Here is a 13,750-nt window from a genome sequence, read left to right on the forward strand (position 1 = left end):
AAAACCAGGCCAGTGCTGCTATATGAAGTATTAGTTATTGTATTTTATAACATTTAATATAATACATTTATAATTTTGTATATTAAATGGTTATTAGTATTATTGGAATATGAAGTATTAGTGTTTCCTCCCTTCTCACTCAAAAAAGGGATTAGTTTACAATACTGTGTATTTTCACAACAAGAAGCCCACATACACCCTTATCATTTCAGAACTGTTTACATTTCTATTACTATGTCGTATACAGGGATTAGACTCAACATGCCACATGCAAGCACCATGCAAACACCAACTTCTCATCTTCACTTACTGCAAGAGTGTGTTACAAAACAGCCCTAGGCTTGGTATTACCCCTGAATCTCTGTTATCCTTACTTCAGAACTGCAATCCTGGTCTTGAGTGTCATCACTCTAAAACACATCACTGCATAAAGTCCCTGCAGCTACCAAAGACCCTATCTACAGCGTGTGAAGATGCTCAGTTTTGTTTGTATTTCACAAGCATTTTCTAAGTCTTCCCAGGTCTGAAAGACTTGTAAACTCTTTATGGAAGTTTATCTGGGGCTTTACTTACGGGGTTGCTTGCAGTGCTGCCTTCTGCTACACAGGCACAGCGAGGTGGACAGGCTTTGCACGTGTCTGGTAAGTCAACGTTACGATGGGAAAAATTCACCCAATGCCAAGTGCTCCAGCATAACCACATAACACTTCATTTCTGCGCTGAAAACTCAACAGGGATTTAAATGAATTAGATCCTTGTGCACAAGAGAAAGTTAACCCTTCCTAAATAAACCTTTCTTATTAGTGTATCAGAATTCAAAAGAATATGTTACTTAAAAAATAGTTTAATTTGGATGCAAATTAAATAACTGACATACCATGTCTTCAAATATTCCTGTTTCATAATTGTTTTTTCTTTTTTGTTGTTGTTTTATGAGTGCTATGTTCCACCAGGGTCATCTTTTTTCTATGTGCAACAAAACAAAAGTTCCCTTCTAAGAGCAGATGAAATAAATCAGAACACTCAAAGTCAAGGCTCTCTCTCTGGTTTGACTTAAAACAGAAAAAAACACATTACAAAGTACAACAAAAGTTTGCCAAGTCTCTTTAGTGACCCAGAAACTGATTATGATGTACTGAATTTTGCAAGTCACTAAATCTTCCCACATATACAACACCAACACAAAATGCTGGGACTCTGTCACCAGCAGGATTTTCTGTTCAAAATTAGACAGATGCAGTAGCATAGTGACTCTCAAGGAAATCCCTTGGGATTAAGCCATCCCACCAGTTAACCTTGGTGGTTTATCTGAATGAAGCCAACAGGCATAGAAGTCTCTGAAGATATCAGCAGATGGACCTTCAGTGGAATGTTTCTCTCAGCTGTGCTGCAGAGTCATCCATGGTAACCTCTGGCCCTCAAAAAGCCTCAGCTGAGACTGGAGGGCTAAAGTCAAATCTCCATCCCAGTGGCTGTGCCTGCCTCCCCTTACCTGTACACTCCTGTCAGTGTGTGAAAATAACTGCACTGTTCCCAGCTCCCTCAGGGAGCGGTGCAGTACAAGGGCAAAACTTTGCATTCAGAAGTATCGTTCCTTTTTTCATTAGCACAAGGTCCTGACCCAAAGCCATCTCAAGCTGGCTGTCATCTGCCTGTTTGCTCCCCTGGGCTTCTGAGCAGCCCAGGTTGCTGTGTGGTATACAGCTGGGCACAGTTATTTTCACACACAAATACAATGACAAGAGGTCACCGTAGCTGTGCCTATCAAAGCCAAGGGGTCCTGAATGTAAGAAGTGGCTGGATCACTGTGCAGAAGGACAAGGCTGGCAAATTAAATTATATGTGCTAAACAAAAATCTGTCTTTGTTTCCCAAGCTGTTCTTGCTTTCTTACTCAAGTGTTTTGTGTTTCCCTCATCAGTAAGCACCACCACTTGGGAATGGCTGTGTCCTTGGGTGGACACATGATTCATGGTGTTGTTGCTGCAACTTCTGTGTGTCTTCTTGGAAAATTTCTGTATTAATGATACTTTTATTCTTTAAAAAAAATACTTTTAAGTCAAACCGGGTTTACAAATATCTCACCAAGTCAAGTGAAGTGCAAGTGTGTAAAAGGCAGTTTTATTTTCTTGCCACAAATTTTCCGATCACACCTATTTTTATGTTACCAAGGGAAACCTCCATGATTTACTAACTACAAGCCCTTTAACAAACACGAATTCAAACAAGCACTTGTAGAGAACAAAAACAAATGCTTCATTCTGAAAGGTATGTTTTCCTTTTAAACACTTCTTCCGTTAAAATAGAAACATAAATTCAACTGATTTTCACTTTTTTTTTTTTTAAACAAAAACTTACTTCCCCCACCTTCCATCCCAGATGGCTAGATGTTGACTCAGTGCAAAGAACTTGGGAGACTAAGCAAACATGAGCGAAGTTTGGCAATCCATTATAACTTGGCTAATGCTCCTCTGTCACCAATAATCAAGGCTCTGCTAACACTTTCATTTCTTTCTTTTTTTTGCTGAGCACACTGCACTCTGCTCAGCTGAATCACCAGCATTTCTTTCCTGTCAAGAGGGCCCTTTCTTTTAAAGCTTCCTAAGGGAAAAAAAATTTCTTTCTTCAATGAAGCCCTTGAAGTGGTTTGCCTCTTGCAGGTGAATTAGCAGAAATGTTGGTTTGCAGCATAGTTTCAAGCACAGATTTCTCTCTGCTCCCCCGCTTTTCCAGTGCAGCAGTGTGCAGGGGAACAGTGCCCAGCTGCAGAACTTACCCCTGTATTGTCTGCCCTGCCCCAGCACTGTTTGATAGAAAATGCAAATCTGAGGCTTGATTTAAAGAAAGTCCCTTACAAAGTCCCTCAGCCCTATTAGAAAACCTCCAAACAAAACAATCCCACTGCTTCAGACTTCTTTATTAACTTCTTCATGGGGGCCTGAAACACCAGTTTTAAAGGCATATTAGGCCCCAATGCTAGCCTGTGGGCACAGGTTCTCCAAACACAGGTTCTCCTAGTGGAAGTCTGGATGCAGTGAACCAACAGCTCAGCCATGGGTACACAAGCCTGTGTGGATCCCAATCCCTGTGGAGAAAATAAAACTGCACCTTGGCTTGTTGGTACAGGTGTCTCCAAAGAGGCTTTGGCATGGTCACAGGCTCTGCTCTTGCCCTGTTCCCATGAAGGAAGGAGCAGGGGCCGTATCAAAGAACACCAGCACCTGTGTCGGCAAAGGAGCCTGAGGGGGCCCTGGCCTGGCACACAAATCACAAGCAGTGCAGGAGGGATGTGTGTCCTGCTTCTGCCAGGCAATACATCTCTCCTGGCCAGCCTCCAAAGTGTGTCACAGTTGTGCATCTCTGAGTGAGGTGAACCGCATGCTGGGATGAGGTAAGGAAAGCTTGGCAAGTTTGCATTTCCCTGAGGAGCATCACTGCTGCAGGCAGGGGCACCTCTGGACTGGACAAAACAACAAATGGGGATCTCCAGCTTCTCTCAGCTGGGGTCTCTTGGATGAAGCAAAGGAGGATCAAAAAAATAAACTCATTTTACCCAGTCTCTGTGGGAATACAAACATTTAAAATTTTGTAATCTGAAGTTTAATATAGAAACAAGGGTAACATATTGAAAAGATCCTAAGGCAGTAAAACTTAATTTAAAAGAACAGTGACTTAGGAGCCATGAAAATTACTCCTGCCGATGCCCTCAGACCTGGGGCTATAAATCACTTTGGTGCTCTCAAAGAATTTCAGCATTTAAAAGTGATGTCTAATGCCTTCTTCCAGACAGCAAGCTTTAAAACTATCATATTTGCAAAGGGTTTGAAATCTCATTCCTGCCCCTGTTGTGGGAAAGACACCACCCCACTACCCCACCCCAATGCCATAAGCTTAAGGTAGAAATTTCTCTAAAGCACAATCACTTAACCAAAGCCTTTTCCCATGCCTTTCCTCACTGCTACCAAGAGAAGGCACAGCCCTGTAGGGGACCCTCTGCAACAGGAGGTTGTTCTGAGCAGGGAGGGAGTGAAGTCCATGGGATGGGTGGTCAACCCCTGGAGAGCAGTGCCACTGGCAGGCACATGGCAAGCAGAAGGCTGGGGACCATGCTCTATGGGACTGTCAGCAGGACAGGATATCCACTGTGGCCCCACATGCCGCAACATGCTCTTACCTGCTGGGATGAACGTGGAACCAGCAATCTCATTTCCCACCATGAATTAACAGAGAAAAGACATACCTGCTGAGGCAAGGCTGGCATGCCTGCCCCACTTCTAAGGCTGCAGAGAAGAGGGGGCCCAGCTATCGATGTCAGGAGCATCCTAAAGCACTTGCAGAGCCAAACAGCCAGTGAGCCAGAAGACGTGGAGGGAGCCAGTGGAGCTGGCAGCATCCAAATCAGCAAATCCCTTAAGCACGTGTTTAAGAGCTTTACTAAACCTGGACCACAGGCTGTCTTCACAAATGGCCCTCACAGATCCTGGGATACCTGCTAGTACTCCATGAGGGGACAAAGAAGCTGCTCACAGCCCTGCAAAATCATACCATGGCAAGCAAACAGAGCATGGGGACGTGGGGAGAGTCTGCAGCCCTCTGTAGCAAAGACAATCTGCATCCAGAGGGATGCTCCTTGGAGCAGTTGACTTCTCTGGGCAGTCACATTGAGTTATTACCATATAACATCTTTCCTCCCTTTTTTGTTTTGCCATGATTTTTTTTCTCTAATGTTGTTTATTTCAAGTCCTCATCTCCAGCGGAAAAGTCTTATCCTACATATGTTCTGCAGATTATTGGACCCACCTTCCCCTCCAAGTGTTTCGACAACAATCACTTGTTTTCTGCGCAGCGAGAGGGATTACGGCCCTGTGGCATCTTTCTGCATTCTTTAAAATCTTCTCTCCTCTCTGGGGAAGAATCTGTTTCTGATGTTAATGTGCTGCTATGTGTTTTTAAAGTGTTCTGATCCTGCCTGCTGTCACCACAACACGGTGATAAATTAAGAGTTTAATTTCAGTTTAATTTGCACATGCAGATTAAGAAACACAGGGGACAGGGCATGGAAGGACAAGAACAACTCTGGTATCTCTGCCTCACTCATGTGCTTTTCTGGTGAGTGTAAACTGCTTCATCCTAGTGTTGATGAAGAAAAAGTAAGATACTTGAAGATTTAATAGATTCAATATTATTTTTACTCAGTTATTATGGAAGGTGAGAATTTAAGAAAAACTCCTTGGCAACAGAGTTAACACAAATCCTTCTCACTTGCCTAAAGTTTCTCTTCCTCTTTCTTAGTACTGCAAGAAGGCAGTAACATGCTCTAACATGCTGAAGTATGCCCTTAACCCCTTAACTGAGCTGAAGAGGTTCAGATAAACAATTATTAAAGCACAGGAATTACCCATTCCAGTGAGATGGATGGAAACAGAGATGCAGGCTCTCCAGTGAGGGCAGAAAACCTTCAAAGACACCCAGAAGGAGACAGTCTCATCCCTACTGAAGGCATGATGGTGTTCAGCTTGACCAGCCATGGTGGAGCAGTTCAGGATGCAGGATATCCAGCCAGGTCACACTCACCCTTGCCATATGGACTGCTGGCCTCACCAACCCATGCAAAAGCACCGAGTCACTGGGGAGACTATGCACCTCACAGGCACCCCATTTCTCTGACCCTAAGAGGAAAGAGACAAGGTCAGAAAATGTTACAAAGAAAAAGGTTGGAGCAGAGAGACCACTCAGATCTTGGCAAGACTGTTTAAATTGATTGAAGTGATAAAAACCAAATGCCCACATTTTGACTGTAACGTATAGAAATTGTGCTAGGCACCAGGAACTTTTCAAAGAGTGCTAATTTATAGATGCTTTTCTAAGGAGGACAAGTAAGTATATTACTTTTCCTTTAATGTGCAGCTGCAACAGCAAACCACACACACTGTAGATTTTATAACCTTGCAAATTTTCCCTAAGTCTTTGGAGATATTGATGGTAAGTATAAAGGTATTTTGTTTCAATCTAAGAAGAAAAAGAGAACTGAAAACAAAAGAATTTGTTTTCAGAGTACAGTTAACAGCTAAACTGAAGAGATATCAACTCTGACCCCTACAGAACAGCCAGTGATGCCAGGGAGACTGGTTTGTACTTCTTACTTTCAATTCAACTAAAGAAATTGGGGGGTTATTTTTATTCCTCTTGATGTCAATGATTAAAATGGACATCCTAAGCATGCAGGAACAAAATGGCAACCTAAAGGAAATGCTGTATGAATCAGTAACCCAATTGGCTGTGTAGAGAAGAGTTGGAGCTATGAGAAGAGAGACCCTGGGAGCATTGCCCTGGATGAGGGACATGCATGAAGAGGAATCAGCTTCCAGCTCTGCAACACATTTCCCCACTTTCACATTCCCATTTCTAAAATAGACAGCTATAAAACCAATTCATTAGGGTGTGGAAGAGGCTCAGATACTGAAGAAAGGAGGAATATGTAAGAGCTGAGACTGAAAGTCTCATCCTCTTTTAACATAACCATCCAAAGCACAGACCAGACATTTTATTATATGCCAGCTCTTAAAGCCTTGATTGTTGCTTTTATCTCATAGGAGAGGAAAACAATGATTTTCACAGCATCATGTCAGAATAACATAATAATGGGGTACCATCCTAATTTGAGTTCACCCTTCCATTTCAAAAATTTTAGGGGAAAGCTTTTGATCCAAGTCAAAAAGAAGAGAGCTTTGACTTCAGGTTTGCCTGACAGTCTATGCTGAAAGGGTAGAAGTAACTTTCTCTATGACTAAAACATTTTCTGGGGACATAAAATGAAGATCTTCTGTCCAAATTCTAACCACAGTCCAAATTTGTAAATAAAGAATTTCAGTCATGCCTTAATACGAGGGGGGTAGGCTGTACAGAAAGGTTATTTGCCTGCAACAGACCCAAAATGGAACTGGAGAACTCTCTCTCCCCATTCTATGGACTTTTGTCCTTGCTTGTAGATCTATGGGAAAAATTCACTGTCAAACCCTCAGAGATGTCCACAATGCTTCACATATTCCAAAATCCCTGGGACAGCTCACATAATAAAAAATTTGCTGGAAAGGCACCAAGGCATATTAAGTACAGAGAGGCAGCCTTAACTCTCACTTTCCACAATTTCATGAGCCTGAGTCACAACTGCAGTGTTTTTTTGAACTATATATGGACTTAACTTATGGCATTTCTTCACCCATCCAACACCTTTTTGTTTACTCCCATATGTTATCACATATTGTCTCATTAGTTAGGTAATTTTAGCTGCACATAGCATGCAGGTGATCTTCCAGTTTGCTACCTAGTCATAAAACTGTGTATCCTTTTATTGTCATTGGGGCTTTCCAAAATATGCACTAATTCTACCATCTCAAGATATATTACATCAGCTGAAGAGTACATTATTAAGCATTTCAATACTGTAATAAAAATGAAAATGTACGAGCAGAAAAATCACAGATTTTTTTTTGTACTCCATTCTCATTATTTTAATTTTCATTTGCTTATGATTCTGTATATATCCTGATTAATAAATGCCACATGAGAGACTTAAAACTAAATGGTCTGGAATTGGGAATAGAAGTCAAGTAAGTTCATAGTGGCACCCAGAGATCAGCCAAAATAACTGTTTTTAAACTGTTCTTCACCAAGCTATTAAAGCACAAGGGTAGCTCCACTCACCAGCACAAAAGCAATTATATCATCAGCTTGCTAGGCTACCTTCCATTTTAAGACCACCATCAGTCAAGCAGAAGACTCGGCCTCTTGCATTCATTCCATAAATAGTTATTAGCCACAGCACCGAGCAGAGTGAGGAAAGAATGTTAATGTCCAGGAATGAGTTTGTGATGCATGGAAGGAGCAGCAACAGAAATTAAACCTGCTTTGTTCTTAAACTGAGAGATCATCCTCTGGCTCACAGAGAAAACCCAACTGACTCACTCTCTCTTTCCATTTTGCCTTACTGGTCTGAGGCCAAAACTCTCAGGTGACTTCGGCATAAAAATTCAACTTACTAAATTTACATAGGCATTTACTAAATTCATGGATAAACTGTCTATCCCTTAAACCATTCAAAAATTTTATATTTTGGAGTTAACACTGCTCACAATTCATGGTGGCTTCCTGAATGATATATTTCCTCCTTCTGAAACTAATTGCTGCTATAGAACATATGAAATAGGTTTCCTAATCTACAGCATTAACGGCATATTCAAAAAAGACTAGTTGATGAAGTGCCATTGGGTGAGATGGCAAGTAATGAATTTTCTCAATTATTTCAGAGAGAACAAGAATTTCTGTGTGTCTCTGCAGAATTTTCAATCACAATTAATTATTTGATTAAGCAGGTGAAAAATTGGCAAAAGTAAACCTCATCAGTTCTACCACATCATAGGCTATACAAAAAAATTACATTTTGCCACAGATCTGTGAAAAGTGACAGTGGGACTAAGTTGTAATGACTGAACATACCAAATACCAAAGTAAAAATAAAGATAAGAAGCAAGTAGTTTGCAGTTTTAGAGTTGAGGGTGTGGGGATTTTCAAAATAATCTGCAAAGATAGGTCGAATGGTACTGGTCTTTAAAAAACCCCGTGTATCCAATCTAGAAAATCAGCAGCAGATAGGACAGAATCTTCAAGATCTTCAAGCTCACATCAGTTGACTTGAGGAGCTTATTTCAGCTCTAATGAACCTTTCTGAGTATGTACTATGCATGTATCAGCAAAATCATCCACAGCTCTACACAACACTCCCACTTCCAAACAAGGAAATAAAAAGGACATCCAGCAGGAATTATCTTCTCCTTTAACCAGCCATACATACCTTACAATTAGCATGTCTATGGTTCACTGAGGGGAAAAAGTAGCAAAACACAACAAACATCATTCTCCTCCTAAAAGAGTGCTGCTCCAGTGGCATTACGATCTCCAGGCTCCAGTAAGTCCACTGCCAGAAGCAGATCAAAATATCATTCCTGTCACCGAGGCAGTTTTGCGAAACCATGCGTGCCAAAGCCTGAGAAATATTGTGGAAAAGTCAAACTGCATGTTTTCTGAGGAAGAGTTACTGGCACAGAGTGTATTAACACATAGCAGTAACACAGAAGCCTGTGCATGGCCCCCTTATACGGAAACAAAACCAGTACAGATGTTTGCTATCAGTGCAAACCTGCACCCTTTCATGTCACATCATCTTCAGCCTTGCACAGAAAGTTCAACAACTATCCTTGAGTGAGGGAAAACATACGGCTCACATCCTTGTTTTTCACTTAAATCAGTGAAAAACAGCACTCTGCAGGGGTTAATGCACTAAGGACTCAGCTGAGTCAAAAATCTGTATTTGACTTTCCTACAGAGATTATGGGATCTTGACTACCCAATTCCTCCCTATTTTCTCAAAACAGAGGCTATGCATGCCAGCTATATGTAGAAATGTTTAAAGAGCTTAGCGTTCCAGCTACTCGTGTAGAAAGAAAATCTTAAATATTATTAATCCCATAACTCTAACCACACAAATACATTAACACTGGCTTTCATTAACCCAGCATGGAATTATATTCAGTGTGAGGGTGTCATAGTCACACAAGAACCCTAAACTACTGTAACTTGTAAGTCAAAAGAGCAGAATGTGTTGGTGATGCCTTCTAAATGATAAATCTTCAATAGTTCTTCCTCAGATAATATTTGGCATCACTTTCCAGTTATTTCAGAGTGCTACATTTCTCAAAATGAAACCTAGACATACAAGTCTGGTTAGATGAAAGCTGTTGGTGTGAATTGTATTGTCTGTCAGAGAATTATTTATTGCATCTTGCAAGTTACAAATTATGTATTTAACTCTCTACTAATTACTCGATAAATAAGCAAAAACTAAGATACTGCACAGTATTTTAGTGTGAGCTGCCACATTAATTATGATTGGTCTCCTTCACAGGCACAAACAATGCAAATCTGAGTGTTTCTTCAAGATAAGATCAGCTGAAGAAGTAAAAAAGTGGATAATGATCTCATTCATCTGCTTCTGGAACTCCCAGCCACCTTCTACTTTGCATAGCATGAGAAAATACATCTGAAAAAGGTTGTTGCAATATAAGAAATGAATGCTGGGAGTCTTGAAATTATTTAAAAGTGAAATAAAAATGTAGATATCAATTCCTCAAAGCCAAACACTTCTGCTTAGGGCTGGTCAAAATCCCACTAAAATTAGTATGAATTTAGTGATTTGCTTTAATATCTGTCTTTCATAACTATTGCTCATGTAATATGAGCAAAACCACATTTTGAATTCCGTGGGATATACCCCATTTCTCTTACCAGTTCCAGGAAAGGATAAAAGGTATTACATGATGAATATGGTGCACGTAGCTGTGATTTTATTGTCCTCTAATTTCTGCTGCCCTGTGGAACATGCAGAGAAACTGGCTCCTGTGATGAGGAAAACAATCCAAAATGAGTAGGGGCTAGAAGGTAAAAAACTATTATTAAATGCAGTGTATATTCATAGGGCTACGGTTTCTACCTAGTCACTTAAAAATTCTGGTTCAGCAGACACCCTGTCATCAGTCTGCTTTTTCAGCAGTCCAAATAGAGGACATCCCCACTGATGTCACTGAGTATATATCATATAATTGTTCTGGGACAGCATACTCTGTAGATTCAATACATGACTCTGTATGTGCTACTGGGTTATTAACAAAAAAGACATTAGTCACTGTGACAGATAGAAAACAGCACTATTCTCACTCTCTGAAGTGAGACATCAAATAGACCCATTGCTAATTAGGATGATGACAGCTAGAAATTAAATTTTAAAGACTCTGTTTATTCCTCACTTCTAAAAATTATTCCTCACTGTCCTATCCTATTCCTTCTCACAGATCTGATAGTAAAACTTTAGGCAACTCTTCTGTGATTCTGCTGAACAGTTTCTTGTTAACAGACACATAATAATGACAAATGAGAGAGAAGAAAGTGGTTATTAAGCTATTAGAAGCCAAATTAATCCAGTTTGAATACATCCAGCATTTATCTAGCTTTAACTTGCTTTTCTAAGCCAGGAATAGAAAACGATACAGAGCAGAAAATGTAAATCATCAATGATGTAACAGTGACCTGTGTGATACCTTGGAAGGGCTTAAGCATACCTTCAGATTTTCTTAAGAAAAAAACCCTTTGTCCTATCCTGACATATGAGTTCCTGCTTACTTTCTTCACAGCTTTCCAGCACGCATTAGCCCTCTCTGTTATGTGACACTGTGTAGGCACTCATGTCTCTGTCTGAAGGGATGCAGCAATATCCACCTGCACGTGCCTGTGCAGCCAGCAGCAGGATGGGACTGAATACTAAGTTCTATTTTCTCAACTTGTAAGAAATACTCAGCTGCACTACCACTGAATTCTCCCTGGTGTTTGTCAAGGGGAAAATGTAAAAAAGGCAAAAGGCAAGCATGCTGTGCTTCCAGAGTGATTTGCCATAGGAGCTTGACCAGCTCTTGTGCAATGGCACCTAGCAGTGGATTAAATTACTTCTTTTACTGATTTCTTTCTGGCTTGCCAAGAGAGGGATGAATATGAGGAACCTGACACACACATGCCTGGAAGGAGCAGACACAGAGACCGAGCAGGATGGAAGAGCTTGCTGGAAGATCTGCAAATCCAAAAAGAAAAGATGTGAGCAAAGCTGCCCCCAAAACCAGATGGTACCAAGAAACAGCAAGGGAATCCAGAGAAACAGCTGAGGTGAACATCCTTCCAGAGATAACCCTTTGTTTCTCTCATTGAGTAGATTATTGAGCTGACAGGTGGCAAGTATTATTTTTTAAAAAAACAGTATTTATTGGGGGAAATATGGAATTTTTTATTTTTTTTTCTGTTTTCTAAAGTTTGAGGTTTGTGTGTTTGTCGAGTCATGCTTTGAAACAGTCTTTTATCAAAAGTAGTTATAGTTGGGGGTTTTTAGACAAAATATTTTGATAATCTGCTTTGAATATGTTCCAATCAATGTTTCAAAACTACTTACTGCTGACATTTTCAGGAGTGAAAGTGCTGGAAAAGCCCAGCTTTTCCCACAAGTCTTGTTTTGCTCTGGAAGAAACTCATGCTGGAATGAAAATACATTTCTCATCAAACTCCAAAAAGCTCATCTGGTAATTTGGGGAGTTGACTATCACTGGAGACAGTGACTCATTCATTAAGAAATACCTACTCAACAGAAGGAGTATCTATCCCACAGGGAAAAATGCTGCGCGATTGTCCGAGGTAATTTGCAGTAGTGACTTTCTTACCTTGATTAAATGTTCATAGGAGGAAGTCTGAGCAGAAGAGTGACCTCTTCATTCTTTTTACCAAAGACAGCACCTGTTTAGAAATAATTGACTTGTTGGTATTTGTAATGTATCTTTTTCTGAGGATAGGCATCATTTCTGCATTTTTCTCATGTTGAAATTGACCTTTTCAACCTGTCTACATTTTGCAACTTGGTTTTACTTTTTTTCTGTGACTGTGCAAAAAAGGAGTTACAATGTAGTTGAAACTATAATTTCATTGAGGTTGTTTTATAAGTCAATGTTGAATTAACTGCAGGTTGACAAAAAAGACATAACAGAAGAAAAAGAATTTCTGCCTTCAGCTAACTTAATATATAATTACAACAGTATAGTGAGAAAGAAACATTACAATGGAAGTGTTCAAATAGTCAAAACAACAATGCACAAATTCTTGCATGAAGACACCAAAACCCTCCACAGGTAATCTTGGACTCAAGCTACAAGTACTGGGCTAATAAGTGAAAATATCCTCCAGCAGGACATTAATAACAAGGTACATTCAGTTTTAAAAGACCCAAAAGAAGAAAAATATGAGAAAACTCTTAATGTTTCTCATAGCAATGAAACCACTACTTAAACGGAAAAATGAAAACTTAAAAAACAAACGGAGCGTAACTTTGATTAAGGATTTGTTTTTCAAAGGCATTCATCTGTTATATGACTGGTAGGCCTCAGTCCCTGTAGTGCAGTATGTTCAGATTCAAGGGAATACATGATGTTTTGATTGGAAAATGGGTATAAGGAGACTCTTTCAAACAATAACCAAAATAAAGACATTGACAAGAGGAATTTGGTTGTGGCTTCAGAGGCAGCAAAGACAGTCTAGAAGCTCACTAACCAAGCCAGGGCTGCTGCTCTTCCCCCCACCAAATTTTCCTGCTGCTGTCCCAGCCTCAGCCTTGCCCAGTGCCAGGCTTCCCCTCTGCTCCTTCCCTCCACTGCCCATTCCTTTCACTGCCATTATTCATCAGAAGGCAAAAACCAAAACAAGAGTTCTAATTTTATTTTTTTTTTAACTTGCCTATATTCACTGCACGTGTGCCAGTGCACTGTTACATAGATAACTGTACATAGCAGCCAGGCTCCTCTTTGACAGTACACTGGATGCTTCCAGCAGGGATCAGTGGAGCTTGTACCAAATTTTTTCATAAGGAATAACCTATGGAGAGTCACAAACCTCATATCCTCCTCTTGCCTACAATGTTATTTACCTAGAAGACTGATCCTATGAGACTTTTGGCTTATTCCCTGGTTGCCCACACAGCCAGGTAAGGACTTCAAGACGCAGTGGGAGTTCAGTCACTTAACTTTAGGCCAGAGAAACTTCTCTGAAACAGAGACCATCCTTCATTTCATGGAGAATTTCAAGATGCAGAAAGTTAATTACAGACAAGCTAA

At 40.3% G+C, this 13,750-nt stretch overlaps 1 long non-coding RNA gene across 1 annotated transcript in view; it reads right to left on the minus strand.

Annotated features, from left to right (window-relative positions):
- Positions 1 to 2,506: 2,506 nt before the first annotated feature.
- LOC111928350 (uncharacterized) overlaps positions 2,507 to 13,750 on the minus strand; it is a 39,869-nt gene continuing 28,625 nt past the window's right edge. The window contains exons 2-8 of the long non-coding RNA XR_015286868.1: positions 12,311 to 12,383; positions 12,046 to 12,126; positions 11,621 to 11,673; positions 10,341 to 10,451; positions 8,851 to 9,042; positions 5,574 to 5,668; positions 2,507 to 5,489 (exon numbers count right to left, since the gene is read on the minus strand). This is a non-coding gene — a long non-coding RNA (uncharacterized LOC111928350). The remainder of the gene's footprint in view (positions 5,490 to 5,573; positions 5,669 to 8,850; positions 9,043 to 10,340; positions 10,452 to 11,620; positions 11,674 to 12,045; positions 12,127 to 12,310; positions 12,384 to 13,750) is intronic.

The sequence above is a fragment of the Cyanistes caeruleus genome, chromosome 5 (assembly GCF_971803275.1).
Source record: "Cyanistes caeruleus chromosome 5, bCyaCae1.hap1.1, whole genome shotgun sequence".
Classification (NCBI taxonomy): Eukaryota; Metazoa; Chordata; class Aves; order Passeriformes; family Paridae; genus Cyanistes; species Cyanistes caeruleus.